The sequence below is a fragment of the Stomoxys calcitrans genome, chromosome 5, assembly GCF_963082655.1.
Source record: "Stomoxys calcitrans chromosome 5, idStoCalc2.1, whole genome shotgun sequence".
Lineage (NCBI taxonomy): Eukaryota > Metazoa > Arthropoda > Insecta > Diptera > Muscidae > Stomoxys > Stomoxys calcitrans.
In genome coordinates, this window is record NC_081556.1 from 113,980,632 (window position 1) to 114,002,120 (window position 21,489).

Sequence of the window (21,489 nt, forward strand, 5' to 3'; positions counted from 1 at the left end):
ATGACGAAATTAGTATACCCCCCATCTTATGGTGGAGGGTATAAAAATCCTACTTAACACATCAACTTTTGAATTGGAATTGCTCTGTTTGGGTGTTAAAGAAACCAAAACGAAGAATCGGTTTGAAATTTGACAAGTAAAAAGGCGTTGACAAGTAAAAAGGCGGGCCGAACTTTGGATACCAACTACCTCGGGTATATATGTAAACCACATTTCGTTAAAATCCGGTGAAAAATGCATACTTTATGCCCCATAGTAGCTATATCGACTTGGACCAAATACTTATAAGTACAAGTCATTGCTCAATTATGTATAACAAAATATTGGTCTTTTAAGTATATATCTAAAAATAAACCGATCCGAACCATAAACGACACGGAGGTCGAAAAGTCTAACATAAGTCACTGTGTCAAATTTCAGTGAAATCGGATTATAAATGCGCCTTTTATGGGGCCAAGACTTTAAATCGAGATATCGGTCTATATGGCAGCTATATCCAAATCTGGACCGATCTGAACCAAATTGAAGAAGAATGTCAAAGGGCTTATATTAACTCAATGTTCCAAATTTGGGCGGAATCGGGCAATAAGTGCGCTTTTTATAGGCCTAAAACCTTAAATCGAGAGATCGGTCTATATGGCAGCTATATCCAAATCTGGACCGATCTGTGCCATATTGCAGCAGTATATCGAGGTGCCTAATATAACTCATTGCCCCGAATTTCGGTGCTATCGGGCAATAAATGCGCCTTCTATGGGCCCAAAACTTTAAATCGAGAGATCGGTCTATATGGCAGCTATATCCAAATCTGGTCCGATCTAAGCCAAATTGAAGAAGAATGTCAAAGGGCTTATCCTAACTCAATGTCCAAAATTTATGCGAAATCGAACAATAAGTGCGCCTTTTAAGGGCCTAAAACCTTAAATCGAGGGATCGGTCTATATGGCAGCTATATCCAAATCTGGACCGATCTGGGCAATATTGCAGAAGTATGTCGAGAAACCTAACACAATTCACTGTCCCAAATATCGACGACATCGGACATTAAATGCGCTTTTTATGGGCCCAAAACCTTAAATCGAGAGATCGGTCTATATGGCAGCCATATCCAAATCTGGACCGATCTGAGCCAAATTGAACAGGGATATCGAAGGGCCTGACACAACTCACTGTCCCAAATTTCGGCAAAATCGGATAATAAATGTGGCTTTTATGGGCCTAAGATCTTAAATCGGCGGATCGGTCTATATGGCAGCTATATCCAAATCTGGACGGATTTGGGCCAAATTAAAGAGGGATGTCTGGGCCAAATTATAGAAGGATGTCGAGTGGCCCAACGCAACTAACTGTCACATATTTTAGCAAAATCGGATGAGACTTTTATGGGCCTAAGTCCTTAAATCGGCGGATTGGTCTATATGGGGTCTATATCAAGACATAGCTTGCCCCTGTTCCTTAGTAAAATATTCAAGGGCAAAAATTTGCAAAATTTGCAAAATTTGCCAAAATAATTTTATGTGATTTCAACAGACAGACTGACGGACATGGTAAGATCGTCGTAGATTTTTATGACGATTAAGACGATTTTTATGACGATTAATAATTAATTTATATATGTCATTTATAGGGTCGGAAATGGATATTTCGATTTGTTGCAAACGGAATGACAAAAGTAAATTTACTTTCTTTACTTTACGTTCTCATACGCCAAAAATTTTTAATAGTTTTTTTCGATTTTCTTCCACTGTGCAAGGGTACATTAATTCGCGACGACGATCATTGTTTTTAGTCCGACATAGTCAGGAACCTGGGTCTCCACGAACTCGTCACGGAATACTCGTCAAATTCGCTAGAGGTATAGTACGGCACAAACTTGTGGTTTGAGCGTGTCAAAAGTTCAACATGCCAGGGAGCTTATTTTTAATATTTTAATTTAAATGTCTTTTTGGAGAGGTAGATTTGGTCTGGAGGCACCAAGGCTTTCTTTGGTCCCACGATACAAAAGGATGCGACCAGGGTGACAGGGGCTCAAGAAGCAGTGTTTTTGAGAAATAAGCCATAAAACAGCTTGGACGGGTGTAGTGCTTTTAAGGAGAGTTCTTCGTTATATCGCAGTCTGGCCCTGTGAACAGTCAGGCGAAGTTGAAAGCTATGATCTCATGTTATGTAAGGTCAAGACATGTTCAGGGGTGCAGAGAACATTTTCAAATTATAAGTAAGACTATCAGGCTGCATTGGGTCTGGGCCATCTATGCATGAGGCAGAAGTATGAAAGGCTGGCTAGCTGGCCATGAGTAGGTTGGTGGATTTGCCCATGCTCAGCCATAGAACCAAAAGGTCAAGGTGACAGGAACGTCGTTCATCAGCGGCGACTTGAACATATTTCCAGAGAGAGATTCGGTCTGGAGACACTTACTTTTCATTGGACCCACGATAGGACCACACTGACAAGGGTATGGGAAACGGGCTTTCATTGAGTTCTTTTAAGTAAACGACATAAACACATGGGCGGGTGTTCCGCTTTTCATGGTAAGAGCAATCTAAAAATTATAAGAAAGGCTGTAAGGCCGTGCTGGTTGTGGGCCATTAAAGTATTACAGAGAAGAAGGTTGCTGGCAAGCTAGCCATAAGATCGTCATTGGTGGACATTGACCATGCTACGGCATTAGTAAGCCACAAATCGGCGAGGAATTGGAATCTTTTAAGACGACTGAGGAAGGGGGATCAAGGATGACCATGGCCCTGAGATCTGGTTTTTCCAGGAGGATATATTCACTTATCGGAGGCCGCCATGATGCTGAGCGATTAGGATCGGATTCGGGCGAGACCCTCCTAAATGCTGGCGACATTTGTGAGGTACTATGCCATGTAAAAACTTCTCCTCAAAAGAGGTGTCGCACTGCGGCACGCCGTTCGGGCTTGGCTATAAAGAGGAGGCGCCTTATCATTGAGCTTAAACTTGAATCGGACTGCACTCCTTAATGGAATGTATTAGGGGGTAGATCAAGAATTGGTACCCATTTTCGGGACCAATTTTCTGGGGGTCTACCCCTTTCCCAAAATAATAAGTATTTGGGAGTAGAATACGAAATTGATTTCAAAATTTAGGACCATGTATTTAAGGCATCACCCCTTCCCCAAAACACCACCCAAAGGGTAAACATTTTTCGACCATGCCACTAAGTGGCTCAAATGAAAGGTATTTGAGATTAGAAAACGAATTTGATAGCCAATTTTGGGACCATGTGTTTGGGGGATGCCTCATCGTGTAAACTCTCCTCAAACCAATGACAATATAGGGTTTAAAAAAATGGTATTTGAGAGAAGAGCACGATGCTGATATTTTTTTAGGGCCAAGTATCTGGGGGACAACCTCAACCCCGAAAACACCCCTAAATCAGATATCATGACAATATCGGGCAGAAATAAAGTCTTTTAAGAATGACCAATAAAGATCATATGGGATTCAGATAAAGGCCTTTATATTGTTAAACTGTTAGTCAAGCGATACACTATTTTCGTAGCATGGTATTTCGCTAAAAGGTCTTTAATTGTCGAAAATAAATATTCAAGGATAAATCTTGTTCCATATAACGTAAAAGAAGGCGCAGCGGAGCTGGCCCGGGACAGCTAGTTATTCATAAATGTCACCAGCATTAGTGAGGAGATAACCACCAATAAACATATTTTCGGATGTTCTCCCTGGAATTTCGTCCTCCGCTATTCAGCGTTATAGACGCACAGTGGTCTCTTGGTGCCGAGAATGTAATTCACATCAGAAGCTTTGGCCTAACACAAACCGTTGCATGATAATGATCTAGATTTAGTACTTTCTGCAGTTTAAAAGCCCACAGAAGCTAAAAGGGGTCAAATTGGTCAACTTTGAAATCCTGTATAACATAGAAATCATCGCGGAAGTCCTATGTTATCCATTACATATGTCTAGAACATTTTAAGCTGCATAGATCAAGAAATAGTTACTGGTAAAAAAAAATTTTAGCACATCCAAGCCCTCATTTGATCTCTGTAGAATGTATTTGGTAACTTAAAATCAGCTCTATTAACAAGAGGGCTATTTTTGCAACATATGATTTTAGAGATATGCTCTTCAGATACCGGAAAGCGATTTTAACTTTCCTCGACACCAACTTTTAATAAATAACACATCAACATAAGGTCCAAAACCGGAGCCTTTCCCAAATAATAATTTGTCTCTCTCTCCCTCTCCCCCTCTCTATCCATCTTTACAAGCAATAAAACCAAGATGTTCAATGCAATTATTGCCCCCAACGTCGTTTTCCTCCTTCGCACAATACTCCGGCCGATTATTATTGCCCTTGATTTCCCTACCAACTTATCTTTATGGCCATTTTCATGTCATCCTCGTATTTTCTCATGTTTTTCTTCCTCTTTAAAACATCGACTATTTCTTGGACATTTCCTATTTATTTAAGTTACACAGCCTTGGTGGGCAGGAATCGTTGAATGCTAAGAAAATTGAGGGAAAAAACTTCCCAACATTTGTCTAAAGGACTTTTGATGGGGTTGGGCTGGCTTGGATGATATAAGAGGGCAAAAACACTAAAATGACAACAAACTTGTGTGGCAGTGCTCCACATTTAGCAGTTAGTGCCATTTTATTATTGTTGCTTATCATGCCGGAAGTTTGCTGTTGTTTGTGTGTTCTTTACTATTTTATTTTTCTTATTCTTTTTTTTTTTTTGTCGTTGGCAAATTCGTGACTTTCAATTTGGTGTGCTTTTTCTTCATATTATTGCGAAAATAAAATTGGCAAAACACATCTAGAGAAATGGAAAGAGAACAACAAATCATTTAATGAATTCAGTTTCAGATTAAGATTTAGTTCAATGTTCTTTAGATGCGTGGTGGCCATGAAAAATGTATTTCATGCATTCAGTGAAAATAGAGAAAAAAAATAAAATAAAATGATTAAATGGATATTTTTAGATATTTAATAAAAATTTAATTTATTAGATATTGGGCTAATTTTATTTATTGCATATAGTAATTAATTTATTGTTATTATTTCGCATTGCTTCCTTTGTGTACTTATTTAATTGAATTATTGTAATTTTATGGTTAACTGTGCTCATTCAACACAAGTCCCATGTTGCGTATGATAGTTACTAATTTGCCAACTACCATAAAGTATACGCTCTATTGAGCACAGCAAGCGCAAAAGGGTCGCAAGTAGAGTTGCCAATCCAAGAAAATAACTGGTTGAAATTCGAAACAAATCCCAGACAAAATCTCTGTTAAATTTTCTTTACGGCAAATTTCTAATGAAATTTTCACTTAAAACAATATTTAAATTAAATTTGCTAAAAAATCCAAATTTTAGTGAATTTCCTCTAACAGAAATTTTAAATAAAACTTTTGCTGAAATTTTCTCTAAGCAAGACATTTTTATGATATTTTCTCTAGAGACAAAATTTTAATGAAATTTCCTTTAAGCAAAATTTCTATAAATTTCTTTGTGGAAATTTTGTATCATCTAAGCTAAAAAAAAAATAAGAACCCGGTTATTCGCATAAAATAACCGGTTACTTTTGCCAAAAACCCGGTTATTTTTTTAAGAAACCAATCTTGTCAAGAAACCAGCTAATGTAATTTTGTAGCATCTAAGCTAAAAAAAGAAGAACCCGGTAATTCGTATATAGTAACCGGTTATTTTTGCCAAAAACCCGGTTATTTTTCTCAAGAAATCAATCTTGTTAAAAAACCGAGTAATGAAATTTTATTTTATTTTTTATATCCATTTTAATATTACAATTTTAAAGAAAGCGCTGACTATTTTCGTCGCAAAAACCGGAAAACGGGGATTAAAAGCCGACCTGTAGACTCTGGTTTTCCTCATGAACTTCCATGCCAATTAAGATTTAAATCTCCTTATACTTGGTTAAGGCGCATTTTTCTGCGTTATCGACAAAATTAGGATTAGAGAGTTCAGGCCTCTATAGCATTCCAAAGAAACAGTTTCATCAAAATCAGTTCAGATTAAGACATAGCTCCCATTAAAATTTTTTACCCGATGTGACCTTTTTAGGCTGTAGTTCCGATCTATATAAAATTTAGGATGAGGTGTTTAACGTCCCAACATGTGTGTACCGGAAATCAGCAAAAGGGAAAACAAAATTCAGGGATAAAGTCGTCAGTTAAAGTTTACGCCTTCTATAGGCTTAAGAACTCAAATCAAGAGATTGGTTAATATGGGAGACCATCGTAGCACGGAGGTCAGCGTGTGGATTCAAGTTTTTAAGATCAATGATGAGGGACCTCCTTTTTATAGCCGAGTAAGAACGGCGTGCCGTGCAGTGCGACACCTCTTTGGGAAGACTTTTTACATGGCGTAGTAGCTCATAAATATCGCCAGAATTGGGAGGGGATAACAACGCTGAAAGTTTGCTCGGATGCTCTCACCAGGATTTGAATCCGGGCGTTCAGCACTATGGTGGATCTTCTCGAACACTCTGCGAAAAGCAGAGTTGTCCAGAACATCCATACGTAAGAATCGGCCTTACAAACGCCATAAAAAAACCATTGCACCTTTCTCGGTCTAAGCCCCTCAAATTTGTTTCTAGTCGTCTTTTGACCCTTTTTTCCACAGTCCTACTCTAGCTTAGTTTCTGGTCAAGAACCACGTCCAGGAACTTAGCCTCCTCAGAAAAATGCAGCTCCTTTCCATTCTTGACAGATACCCTGAAAACACCCAGCATTCTTCTCCTGATGAGTAGAGTACTATCACAGTCTTTCTGGAGTTTATGCCCCTCCCGTTGACCCTATTCTGTGCAGTCAGCGCCCTTTGAATGAAGTCCGTTATAGTAAAGAATAAATAAACTTCATTCCCGATGACAATTTACGTTACCCTCTCCTTCTAGAAAGACTTCAGAGTCCCATTGATAACCAGATGCCACAAAGAATGGGAGGAATTTCTCTGGTCTGCTGATGTGTTGATAACGCGCCCTTTCAGCATAGTTTCAACTCAATTCACGAAAAGGGTAGGGGGCCTTCATGTCCATCAGGCTCCAACTTCAGCCCTCTGTGTACAAGAAGGCTACCAAAGTAAAGTCCCCAAATCAAAATTCCGAATACTGAAGATGCTATCTCGAATCTCGTTGTCGCTTACAGGTATTCTGAGACCTTCATCTGTTGTCCCTCCGTGAACATAGTATCCAGCAAGTAAGAGGACGATACCCATTACTTTTCAGCATTTCGAGCATTCTAAGCGAAACATTGGCGCAATGTTCTGAAAAAATACTTTAAAAGGCTTCGTATTCAGCATTGCCTGCAAAAACTTGTGCGGTGGCCTTAAGACATTTTTTGTACCTGTTTGGACCGATCTGGACCACATTTGACAGGAATGGGTAAGGGTCTACTAGAACTCACTGCGAGAATTTTCATCGAAATCGGATAACAAATGGATCTTGTATGGTCTTATTACCCTATTTCGGTAGATTGAGCGGTCATTCTATAGAGCTGCTATATCCAACTTTAGTCCGAACTGGACCACACTTCAGACTTCAATGGGTAAGGGTCCAGCAGAACTCAAATAATGCAAATTTTGCACATGAACATTCCACTAGGGAACAAACTTCTCACATATCAATGAGTGCAGTCCGATTCAAGTTTAAGCTCAATGATAGGGGGCCTCCTTTTTATAGCCAAGTCCGAACGGCGTGCCGCAGTGCGACACCTCTTTGGAGAGAAGTTTTACATGGCATGGTACCTCACATATGTTGCCAGCAATAGGAGGGGAAAACCACCGCTGAGAATTTTTTCTGATGGTCTCGCCAGGATTCGAACCCAGGCGTTCAGCGTCATAGGCGGACATGCTAACCTCTGCGCTAAGGTGGCCTCTTCTAGCAGAACTCACTCGAAGTCGTATAGAAAATGACCAGTGTATTGCCTCAAGACTTTAAGTCTGGAGATCGGTCTATATAACGGCTATATATAACAAAGTTCCGATTTTTATGGGATTAGAAGGCCGAAATCAACAAAAATTGTTTGGAAAATGCGTTTTATACTCAAGATATCTAGAAAATTATAAATACCCCAAATTTGGGTATGTATGGGTATTTACCCAATATACCAGGTAAATACCGTTTGGGTATTTACCCTTCGCCCATCTCTACTGATCAGCCATATCGAATGCGAATTGTGTTCCCCTAGAGCTCAATAATTCAAATGACAATATGGGTGTATGTGGCAGCTATATCTTTCTAAACCTTTGTGTACATAATAAAAGCTAGCGGCAACCCTACTCCCATCACATGTACATTTATTTGTAAGCAGATAATAGACAAACATAGGAAGTAATTAATATTTTCGCACACATACTCGAACAATTAAATGTATAGAGTATTTATACAATTTACAACATGTAAATTATAACACAGACCTTACTATGGGTATGGCATATTCAAGGCCAACTAGTGTGCCAACCCTCCTCAAACACAAACATAGTTCAGCCAAAAACACATTGCCAAACACACGCACACAAACAAGGTTTGCCCAATGATATCGCTCGCTTGTTTCACAGGCAAAAAGGCGGTGAGAGGTAATAAAACTTGATATGAAAATTGCACACTGGGAATATTGATATGTATGCAGGAACTTGTAGATTGTTCATGTCATAAAAACGTATTATGCAAAAGGGTGATAACTAAGAATTTCATAATTTTTCCGATCGAAATAAAAAACAAGAACCTAAGCTTTGGGGTTTTACTAGGAAAAGATAAAAATTGGTAATGAAGCTAATCTAGGGGTGATTGAAAACTTCTTTGTATGTACTTTAGAAGTCTTAGGAAGGTTTTTGTGTTCCTAAGATCTCCAATTGTGGTCCATGTAAGGCCTTTTGTTGGTATATGCTTTATAATAGTTGAACAAATTTCATTATTTGGGGGAAGTATAAATGGCCCTCTATGGTTTAGCCACATTTCACAAAAAAGCGCAATGTTTTTAAAGGATACCCTTCATATTTTTGTAGCTTCACTTTTCAGCTTTTCCGCATAATTTCTCATAATTTCGAGTTAATACACTCTTGTGTTTGTAACAGTAGCCAAATACTTTTTTTGTAGTTTACCATAGGGAAAATTATCATTGTAATTATGCCCTCCCATAATCGAAAATCTAGTTAAGGAGGTAACACAATTATGATGCGAGTACGTTTCCGCCATATATACATGACTCGTACATGACTTCCATATCCATAAATAATTCGTTGAAGCAATAGCAGGAGCAGCAGCAGCAGCAGGAGTAAGGTGTGTTGGCAAGTTATCACTTTTGATGAACCATAAAACATTTGTTATAAATGATTAACATAACGTAGGCAATTGTCTCATTGCGTGAGGCCAAAGTGTGGAACCAACTTAAAAACTACTCTATTTATGGCATAGACCTCATATAAATCAGTTTATGGCTCTAATTAAATGACATAAACTTGAGTGACATGGGGATGAGGCGTTATGCGGGAAATGGTGGCAGGAGAAATAAGCAATAAGAAAAGATTGAATGGAAGCGTATGAAAAACATTTAGAAATTATTATCAATCAATAAATAAATTCATCTATAACTACTAGGAGATATAGAATCTGCTTAAGGCTTAGGCTAATCCCTGTCATAAAGGGATACAAGGTCTTATGACCTTGAATACCTCTTGGAAAACTACAAGGAATGGTACAAGTAATTGTTAAAACTTGAAAATGAATATATTTGGAAACTGCTTTATATAGATTTTCATACCGAACTAGAAGAGATCACATATGAAAAATATCCTTGAATTAAGTGGGTTTCCGTAAACAGATGAACAACTGTCAAATTAATCATTACACACAACCAAATTTGTTATTTAAAACAGCAACAATGTTTGCTAAAACAGCAGTATTTGTCTGCTGAAAATGGGAAAGCAAACATAGGGCTGCTATATTAGCAAACATTTCGGTCAGCTAAATTAGCAAACAAAATCTGTTGTTTTAAGTACAAAAATCTGTTGAAAAGAAATGTTATGCTAAATATTTTCATACCCACCGCCGAAGGATGGGGCTATATTCACTATACCCTACACCACTACTGTAGTACAGGGTATTATAACTTTGTGAATTAGTTTGTAATACCCAAAAGGATGAGAGATAGACCCATTGATAAGTATACCGATAAGTATACTGATCACTTTCTGATTCGATTTAGCTATGACCGTCTGTCTGTCTGTCCGTCCGTCCGTCTGTCTGTCCGTCTGTCCATGTCAAGTTGTGAACAAAGTACATGTCGCAGTTTTTATCCGATCGTCTTCAAATTTGGTACAGGCATGTTTTTCGGGCTAGAGACGAAGCCTATAGAAATTGGAAAAAATCGGTTCAGATCTGGATATAGCTCCCATATATATATATTCATCCGATTTTCAGTAATAATGCAATAAAATGGTCATTTGCTTACCAATTCTCTCGAAATTCGGCAGGAAGGATTTCCCTATGACTCATAACATTACAGGTGAATTTCATAGAAATCGGTTCAGATCTGGATATAGCTCCCATATATATATGTTCGTCCGATTTTCAGTAATAATGCAATAAAATGGTCATTTGCTTACCGTTTCTCTCGAAATTAGGCAGGAGGGAATTTTTTACGACTCTCGACATTACTGGTGAATTTCATAGAAATCGGTTCAGATTTATATATAGCTCTCATATATATATATCGCCCAATTTTCACTCCTAGAACCACTGCAAGCACATTTATTGACCAATTTTGTCAAAATATTGCACAGCGCTTTCATCGACGACTACTACATTATCTGAGAAGTTTTTCTCGAAATCGGTTCAGATGTAGATATAGCTCCCATATATACGTTCGTCAGATTTTGGGTAATTTACCATAATGATGTCATTTGTCAACCGTAGTTTTTACAGTTGGGACATATTTGCTCGCCAAGGTCCATCAAAATTGGTTCAGAATTGGATATAAGTCCCACATTGTATTTATAGGGTAGGTGTAGGGTATTATACAGTCGGCACCGCCCGACCTTTGCCCTTCCTTACTGGTTTTCTCATTCCGTTTGCAACACATCGAAATATCCATTTCCGACCCTATAAAGTATATATAGTCTTGATTGTAGTAAAAACCTAAGACGATCTAGCCATGTCCGTCCGTCCGTCTGTCTGACCGTCCGGCTGTTTGACCATCCGCCTGTCTGACCGTCCGTCTATTGAAATCAAGCTATAGTCTTTAAAAATAGAGATATTAAGGTGAAACTTTGCACAGATTCTTTTTTTTCCATAAGCAGGTTAAGTTTGAAGGTGGGGTATATCGGGCTATATCTTGATATAGCTCCCATATAGACCGATCCGCCAATTTAGGGTCTTAGGCCCATAAAAGCCTTATTTATTATACGATTTTGCTGAAATTTGGGTCAGTAAGTTGTGTTAAGTCCCTCGACATCTTTCTGCAATTTGGCACAGATCGGTCCAGATTTGGATATAGCTGCCATATAGACAGATCTCTCGATTTAAGGTTTTGGGCCCATAAAAGGCGCATGTATTGCCCCATTTTGTCAAAATTTGGGACAGTGAGTTATGTTAGGCCCCTTGGCATATTTTTTTCAATTTGGCCCACATCGGTCCACAATTGGATACAGCTGCCATATAGACCGATCTCTCGATTTAAGGTTTTGGGCCCATAAAAGGCGCATTTGTTGTCCGATGTAGCCGAAATTTAGGACAGTGAGTTGTGTTAGGCCCCTCGATATCTCTCTGCAATTTGGCCCAGATCGGTCTAGATTTGGATATAGCTGCCATATAGACCGATCCCTCGATTTAAGGTTTTGGGCCCATAAAAGGCGCATGTATTGCCCGATTTTGTCAAAATTTGGGACAGTGAGTTATGTTAGGCCCCTTGGCATATTTTTTCAATTTGGCCCACATCGGTCCAGATTGGGATATAGCTGCCATATAGACCGATCTCTCGATTTAAGGTTTTGGACCCATAAAAGACGCATTTACTGCCCGATCTCGCCGAAATTTGGGACAGCGAGTTGTGTTAGGCCCCTCAATATCTCTCTGCAATTTGGCCCAGATCGGTCCAGATTTGGATATAGCTGCCATATAGACCGATCTCTCGATTGAAGGTTTTGGACCCATAAAAGGCGTATTTATTGCCCGATGTAGCCGAAATTTGGGACAGTAAGTTGTGTTAGGCCTTTTGACATTCCTTTTTGATTTGGCCTAGATAGGTTCAGATTTGGATATAGCTGCCATATAGACCGATCTCTCGATTTGAAATCTTGGTCGATTACGATGAAATTTGACACAGTGACTTTCTATCGGATGCTTTTCTATTCTATTTTTGGATATAGCTACCAAAAAAACCAATATTTTGTTCTACAAAATTGAACAATGACTTTTAATTTCTAGATGTCCGTGACGAATCTGGTCCAAATCGGACCATATTTCGTTATAGCTGCTATGCATAAATCTTGGCCATACTCTTTCCGTACGTCGACAGGGCAAATAATACTCACAGTTCTAAATTTCAATAAAATCGAGTGGTAAGCGCCTGTTTTGGACTTAAGGTCCTAAATCGGTAGCTTGGGCAATATGACAGCTATATCTAATTTTGCCCCAATATGGGCCATATATTTTCAGTTATCGGGGAACCTAGTGCAACTTGCGGTCTCAAATTTCAGCGAAATCGAAAGAACCTAAACCCGGAGATCGGTCTACATGGCAGCTATATTTAAATATAATTCGATTTTTCTCACGCTCCGCTCCACGCTCCAGTCAACCGTAACGCAGAGGTTAGCATGTCCGCCGATGACGCTGAACGCCTGGGTTCGAATCCTGGCGAGACCATCAGAAAAAATTTTCAGCGTTAGTTTTCCCCGCCTAATAGTGGCAAGATTTTTGAGGTACTATGTCATGTAAAACTTCTCTCCAAAGAGGTATCGCACTGCGACACGCCGTTCGGACTCGGCTATAAAAAGCAGGCCCCTTATCGGTGAGCATAAAATTGAATCGGACTGCACTCATTGATATGTGAGAGGGGAAATTGAGGGGAAATTTTGGAATTTTTGCTTCATGCTTCACTCCGCTCCGAATCCCTGGTCAAATGCACGCCAACTTTCGGACGATTAAAGCTAGCTGCTTGAAGTTTTACTTAAATACTTTATCGGTTGGGGTGTGAAAGGGTTATTATTATTACACTCAGCCACGGTAGAGCAGAGGTTAGTAATGGTTAGTAGATCGGTCTACATGGCGGCTATATCTAAATATAATTCGATTTTGTTCACGCTCCGCTCCACGCCACCGTAACGCAGAGGTTAGCATGTCCACTTATGACGCTTAACGCCTGGGTTCAAATCCTGGCGAGAACATCAGAACATTTTTTCAGCGGTGGTTATCCCCTCCTAATGCAGGCGTCATTTGTGAGGAATTGTACGATTTGGTATGACTGCCATGTAAAAACTTCTTTACAAAGGATGTCGCATTGCGGCACGCCATTTGGGCTCGGCTATAAGCTCGGCCCCTTAAACTTGAAAAAGCGGCAGACCCACTTTTTTTCTCCACATCGAACCATTCTCAAAATCTTTCTACAGCTAAGAACTGTATAAAGACACAATTTCTTATGCTGGGCCCAGGAACTGACACATTGACGGAATTCATTCCCTTTGAATTTGATGAAATGTGTTAAAATACACTTTTAGTTTATTTTTATGCCCTCTAGTCATGTCAAAACTTTAGTAAGACTGGTGTTTTTCATCATATCACTAAAAATGTCCCATTTTATGATCACAAAATTTTATTTTCTTCACATTCTGCTTTGCTAATTTGTCACTTGGTGGAGGCGAAAACTTAGCACAACAATAATAACAACAGAAAAACGCAAAAGCACTGCTCCAAAAAAAATTTATTACGCATACCATAAAAATAGACACATTTTCATCACCATTAGTGGACATTGTCAACATTTGCTTGAAGTGCTAATGCTTAAAAAAACATACACACATGCAGCTCTTAAGTAAAGGGTTTTGCAAATGGCACGCCTAAATTGAAGCAAAAAGTAATCTTCTCCACCAGAGAGTGGAGTAAGGAATTATTGAATGGTATGTTCGTGGGCAAATTTGTTCATCGGTTATAAAGAAGGCCGTCAAAGTGAAGTCGGCTTTGTGCAACATTTGCTTCTAAGAGGGTTAGGTAAGCTTATAAACTAATGGCAGTCCTACGTTATCCGGGCTTTTCTGGATACTGTTAAAAATATAAAGAATAACAGTGGTATGTGGAATAAAATTATGCCCTTCAACTTCAACAAGTTTGTTGGATATCATAACAAAATACTTCGTGCAAAAATTCATTCAAATCGGATAAGAATTGCGCACACTAGAGGCTCAAGAAGTCAAAACCCAAGAGCGGTTTATATGGCAACTATATCAAAACATGGACCCATTTGGCCCATTTATAATTCCAACCGACCTACACTAATAAAAATTATTTGTGCAAAATTTCAAGCGACTAGGTTTAATCCTTCGAAAGTAAGCGTGCTTTCGACAGACAGACGGACGGACAGATGGCTAGATCGACTTAAAATGACATGAAGATCAAGAATATATATACCTTATGGGGTCTCAGACGCATATTTCAAGGTGTTACAAACGGAATGACGAAATTAGTATACCCCCATCCTATGGTGGAGGGTATACAAATGGTGAGGATTGGCTCAGTTTTCCATCATTGAAGATGAAAACCATCCTAACTCCATTCCTTTTCGCAGGTATATAGCTCAGTAAGAAAGTGGAACCGGAAGTAATGTTGACATCAAAAGCCAGCAGGCTGAAAGTCTGGACAGTGTTCTAGTCCCGTTAGGAAGATCCGTCTGTCTAGGGAACTTAGTCACCCTGTCTATGCATTTACAAACGCGATCCCTTTAAGCTCCCTCTTTCTCCCACTTTTTTTTTGTATCTTTCTCTCTGTTTATCTCTCTCGTTCTGGCTCTCTTTCTCACCCTTTCTCTTCTCAATATCTCTCTCTCCCTCGCTCCCTCTATCTCCTCTTTTACTCTTTTTAACTATTTCTCTCTCTTTCACTCTCATTTTCTCTCCCTCTTCTTTCTGTCTGACTCTCCCTGACTCTCGAGTACCGGGAGAATGATCTATTATTCTTTTCTCTCTCTCTCTCTCTCTACCTTTTTCTTTCTCTCTCTCTCTCATTCTCCCTCATTTCCCCGCTCTCTCTCATTTGATCGTTTTTCTGACTCTCTTAACTCTCCTCTTTTTAACTTTTTAACAGACTAAGAGTCTGTACTGCGTTCTAGTCCCATAAGCAAGATCCGCCTGTCTAGGGAATTTGTTCACTTTGTCTATGGATTCACAAGCGCAAACCCTTTAAGCTCCCTCTTTCTCTGTCTTTTTTCTCTCTCATTCTCTCTCTCTCTCTCTCGTTCTCCCACTCTTTCTCTCCATCTCTCTTCTCATTCTCTCTCTCTCTCCATTCATTCCCTCCATTTTCTCTTGTCCCCTTTTTAACTATTTCTCTCTCTCACTCTTTCTCCATCTTCTTGCTCTCTGTCTCTCCCCACCCGCCCTTTCTCTTTTCTTTTTAACTCTTTTTCTTCCTCTCACTCTCTCTCTCTCTGTGCTCCGCCCCTATCTTCTCTTATTATTTCTTGCTTAATTTTTCCTTCTTTTTCTCTCTTTCTCTTAGCCCCTCTTTCTATTTCTCTCTCTCACTTTCTCATATATTCTCTCCCTTTTTCTCTCCCTCTCTCTCTCATTCTCACTCATTTTCCCGCTCTCTCTCTCTCTCTCTCACTTGATCGTTTTTCTGGCTCTCTTACTGGCCTCTCAACAAACATACCACAATCTATCTGTCCTATGTACAACACCCTTTTATATAATGACCAAATGCTACCCCCTCTCATTCTCCTTTCTCTCTCTCTCTCTCTCTACCCGCCCTCTCTCTTCTCCTTATAACTCCTTTTCTTCCTCTGTCTCTCTCTGCTCCCTCCCCCTCTTCTCTTTTTAACTCTGGCTCTATTTTGCCTTCTATTTCTCTCTTTCTTTTAGTCTCTCTTCCTCTCTCTCTCATTCTCTCCCTTTTCCTCTCCCTCTCTCTCTCTCTCTCATTCCCTCTCTTTTTCCCGCTCTCTCTCTCTTACTTGATCGTGTTTCCGGCTCTCTTACTGGTCTCTCAACAAACATTCCACAATCTATCTGTCCTATGTGCAACGCCCTTTTATATAATGACCAAACCAATAATACATAATTTCACACATAATCCCCGTGAAAAGATTTTCTGCTCTCTGTCTCTCCCTCTCGCTCTCTCTACCCGCCCTCTCTCTCCTCTTTATAACTCTTTTTCTTCCTCTGTCTCTCTCTGCTCCCTCCCTCCCTTCTCTTTTTAGCTCTGGCTCGAGTTTGCCTTATTTTTCTCTCTTTAATTTAGTCTCTCTTTCCCACTCTTTTTCTCTCATTCTCTCCCCTTTTCTCTCCCTCTCTCTCACATTCCCTCTCATTTTCCCGCTTTCTTTCATACTTGATCGCTTTTCTGGCTCTCAACAAACATTCCACAATCTATCTGTCCTATGTGCAACACCCTTTTATAAAATGACCAAACCAATCATACATAATTTCACATATAATCCTTCACACATAATCTTCTCTGCATGTATGGCGACATGCTGCCCTCTCTTTTCTTTTTAACTCTTTTTCTCTCCTTCTTCCCTCTCTTTCTGCTCCTCTTCTCTTTCTTTCTCATTCTCTCTTTTTTCTGCCTCTCTCTCTCTCTCTTGATTGTTTTCATCTGACTCTTCTACTTGTCACTCACCAAACATTCCCTAATCTATCTGCCCTATGTGCAGCACCCTTTTATATAATAACCAAACATTTATAATTTCACACATAATCCTCATGAAAAGATTTTCTGCTCTGCATGTATGGCGAAATGCTACCCCCCTCGCTCTTTTCTTTCTAACTCTTTTTCTCTCTTTCTCCTACTCTCTCCTTGCTCCCTCCCACTCTCTTCTCTTTTTAACTCTTGCTCTCTCTCTCATTCTCCCTCATTTTCTGTCTCTCTCACATTCTCCCTCTCCTTCTCTCTTAATCGTTTTTGTCTGACTCTTTTACTTGTCTCTCCCCAAACATTCCATAATCTATCTGCCCCTATGTGCAACACCCTTTTTTATAATGACCAAACCAATCATACATCATTTCACACATACGCCTCATGAGCAGATTTTCTGCTCTGCATGTATGGCGAAATGCATTGACAACTGTGGGTGATGTTGCGGTTGGGAAAATGCAACTTACTGGCCTACACAGCTATGTTCAGTTCGTTTTCCTCACGCAATAAGACTTTCAATGATTTGTGGATGCGAGAAGGGATTTATGAAATTTGCCGTGTTCTGTGTGTGAGAACAACATCATAGCCACCGTCATACCAAAAGCCGACTACAACAGCATCCGCAGCCCATCATCATCACCATCGTCACCATTGTCGTCATTAACGTCGCCATTTGTACACTCTAGGGTATTGTGTGTGTGTCTTGTGTACATTCATACATACACTTGTCGTGCAAATGGAAAATTTTTAAAATAGTTTTCATTTCCTTCCCGGCTATGGAAAGGCACGAAAAGAGTCACGAAAAAAATATTTAAACACACAAAAAATACACCATAGATATTTAGGTCATAATCAGATGAAGAAAAGTCTGTGTTGTTTTTTTTTTTCTACTTTTTGGCACTGCCTTTTCTTGATAAAGTTTCTTTTTTTTTTGTATTTTTCTTGGGTGTTTTGTCATAAGAAGACTTTTCCTCACCCAAGGCAGAGGGGGAAAAAAGAAAAACTTCTTCTACTTGGCAACATTTTTGGTAGCACGCTTACAAAAGAAAAATGTCATCGTTGTAACTGAAACTTACCAACAAATATTTTTTCGTATTAAAAACTTTGTCGCAACTGGAAGAGTGTAGGGAAACGGCAACAGCAAAGGGCACACATGAAATGCAACTGGTTGATAAAAGTTTTCTCGGGGAAATTCTTCGGCAAGCAGAGTAGAGTTGGTAGCTATGTAATGCGATATTATTTTTCTTTTTTGGTGTAATTTCCTATGGGAACTTCAGCACTGTAGTATGGCACAAGTTTTAATTCTTAATAAGCTGGCTTGTCTGAATGTGAGGTTTAAAAGATTCACTAAATTTTTAAAGAGATTTATTTTTTTAAACTGTCTGGAATTTTCTTTATTGTAAGCCTTAAATTACTAATTGCTTATTTTTAAATTTTTATTTTTTTTTTTTTTTTTGATAATAAGAAAAAATCACATGTTTTCCCGTCTTCTTTGCTTTTTCGTTTTTTTTTTCAATTTGCCTCTTGGGAACTTCTAGAGATAAAAACTATCGTTGGCTGTGGCGCTCTTTTGAATGATTTTTGTTCAATTAGAAAAAACCGACTGATTCGGAAAATTATTTTTACGAAAATTTGCTTCAGCAAGTAGCGCGTGTGAAAGACCATCAAAGATGAGCAAAAACAAGAAATAAATCGAAAAACACAGAAACATTTTTGAATTACACCAAAAAAGCAAGAACAAAATTTTTAGTTTTATATTATATATGAGAAGAAGATTGTCTTATGCGGTGTACGACGTACACGCGAACGGAAAATTGTGGATTCGAGCAGTGAGGCTAAAATTCTTTGTATACTTTCCTTGTGCAACACATACGAATGGCAATGGGAATAAGTATGGGATGGCTAGCAAGAGAGCAACATGTACACCAAATTCATAGCCACACCATATGCCGAGATCGTACAATGAAAATCGTCTCCATTACGTTACTGAGTATCTTTGAAATAAAACAGGGAAAAAAGAAAAAACATAAACTCTTCTAGTGTTACCATCTATCGCCTGAAAATGTAGGACTGATTGCGAAGGGAAGCAAAACATTGGCAAAAATGCCATTATGGGAAAATGGTCAAAATCTCTAATGTTCAAGGGAGACTTGCTCAACTCCGAACCCCATTCCGACTCTAACCCGAAAATTTCGACTTCGCAACCAAGCCTATAAGGCAACCAATAAACCTGTTGCTAAGTTCCAAATGCACTGTCGGGAGTTCGAACATAAACAATGGACCAACATATTCCGATGGTGTTGATTGTTCCACACAAAACACAATGCTGAGTCACTATCGATGGTTAAGGATATGATAACAAAGAGAACAAGTAAAAGCGTGCTAAGTTCGGCCGGGCCGAATCTTTTATACCCTCCACCATAGATCGCATTTGTCGGGTTCTTTTTCCGGCATCTCTTCTTAAAAAAAGGATATAAGAAAAGATTTACTCCGATATTAGAGCGATATCAAGATATGGTTCAGTTTGAACCACAATTAAATTATATGTTGGAGACCTGTGTAAAATGTTAGCCAACTCGAATAAGAATTGCGTCCTTTGGAGGCTCAAGAAGTAAAATAGAGCGATCGATTTATATGGGAGCTGTTTCGGGCTATAGACCGATTCAGACCATAATAAACACGTATGTTGATGGTCATAAGAGGATCCATCGTACAAAAATGCAAATCGGATAATAATTGCGACCTCTAGAGGTTCAAGAAGTCGAGATCCCAGATCGGTTTATATAGTAGCTATATCAGGTTATGAATCGATTTGAACTATTTTTAGCACATTTGTTGAAAGTTATAACAAAAGACCTCATGCAAAATATCAGCTTAATCGGATAATAATTGCGCCCTCTAGTGGCGCAAGAAGTCAAGACCCCAGATCGGTTTATATGGCTGCTATATCAGGTTATGGGCCGATTTGAACCATACTTGGAACAGTTGTTGGATATCATAACAAAATACTTCGTGCAAAAATTCATTCAAATCGGATAAGAATTACGCCGTCTAGAGGCTCAAGAAGTCAAGACCCAAGATCGGTTTATATGGCAGCTATATCATGTTATGGACCAATTTGAACCATACTTGGCACAGTTGTTGAATATAATAACAAAACACGTTGTGCAAAATTTCATTCCAATCGGATAAGAATTGCGCACTCTAGAGGCTCAAGAAGTCAAGACCCAAGATCGGTTTATATGGCAGCTATATCAGGTTATTGACCGATTTGAACCATACTTGGCACAGTTGTTGGATATCATAACAAAACACGTCGTGCAAAATTTCATTCCAATCGGATATGAATTGCGCACTCTAGAGGCTCAAGAAGTCAAGACCCTAGATCGGTTTATATGACAGCTATATCAAAACATGGACCGATATGGCCCATTTACAATACCAACCGACCTACGTTAATAAGAAGTATTTGTGCAAAATTTCAAGTGCCTAGCTTTACTCCTTCGAAAGTTAGCGTGCTTTCGACAGACAGACGGACGGACGGACGGACATGGCTAGATCGACATAAAATTTCACGACGATCAAGAATATATATACTTTATGGAGTCTCAGACGAATATTTGGAGTAGTTACAAACAGAATGACGAAATTAGTGTACCCCCCATCCTATGGTGGAGGGTATAATTAAGAATCATAAGTTTTGACAATTGAAATTTGAACATGATTCAAATCGGTCTATAACCTGATATAGCTGTCATATAAACCGATCTGGGGTCTTGACTTCTTGAGCCACCAGAGGGCGCAATTCCTTTCCGATTTGGCTGAAATTTTGCATGATGTATTCCGTTATAACTTTCAACAATTGTGCTAAGTATGATTCAAACCAGTCTATATCCTGATATAGCTGCCATATAAACCGATCTTGAATCTTGATTTCTTGAGCCTCTAGAGGGCGCAATTCCTATCCGATTTGGCTAACATTTTGCACGAAGTATTCCGTTATTCTGTGCCAATTATGGTTCAAATCGGTCTATAACCTGATATAGCTGCCATACAAACCGATCTTAAATCTTGACTTCTAGAGGGCGGAATTGCTATCCGATTTAGCTGAAATTTTGCATGACGTATCCCGTTATAACTGTGCTAAGTATGGTTCAAATCGGTCTATAACCAGATATAGCTGCCATATAAACCGATCTTGAATCTTGACTTCTTGAGACTCTAGAGGGCGCAATTCCTATCCGATTTGGCTGAAATTTTGCATGACGTATTCCGTTATGACTTTCAATTACTGTGCTAAGTATGGTTCAAATCGGTACATAACCTGATATAACTGTCATATAAACCGATCTGGGGTTTTGACTTCTTGAGCCTCTAGAGGGCGCAATTTCTATCCGAGTTGGCTGAAATTTTGCATGACATGTTGTGTTATGATTTCCAACAAATGTGCCAATTATGGCTCAAATCAGTCTATAACCTCATTTAATCCGATCTGGGGTCTTGACTTCTTGAGCCTCTAGAGGGCGCAATTGCTATCCAATTTAGCTGAAATTTTGCATGACGTTTTCCATTATGACTTTCAACAACTGTTCTAAGTATGGTTCAAATCGATCTATAACCACTAGAGGGCGCAATTCCTATCCGA

At 39.1% G+C, this 21,489-nt stretch overlaps 1 protein-coding gene across 8 annotated transcripts in view; it reads right to left on the reverse strand.

The window, feature by feature from the left end:
- The window catches only part of LOC106091788 (RING finger protein nhl-1), a 281,737-nt gene that overhangs the window by 160,948 nt on the left and 99,300 nt on the right, over positions 1–21,489 (reverse strand). For 2 of the 8 annotated variants that reach the window (XM_013258448.2, XM_013258447.2), the window contains exon 1: positions 17,921–18,526. The exons of 1 other annotated variant lie outside the window; for it this stretch is intronic. The gene's annotated coding sequence lies outside the window, so the exon portion shown is untranslated. Of the gene's footprint in view, positions 1–17,920; positions 18,529–21,489 lie in introns of those variants that run through there. 5 more of the 8 variants (XM_059369283.1, XM_013258445.2, XM_013258449.2 and 2 more) reach the window with 5 other exon arrangements.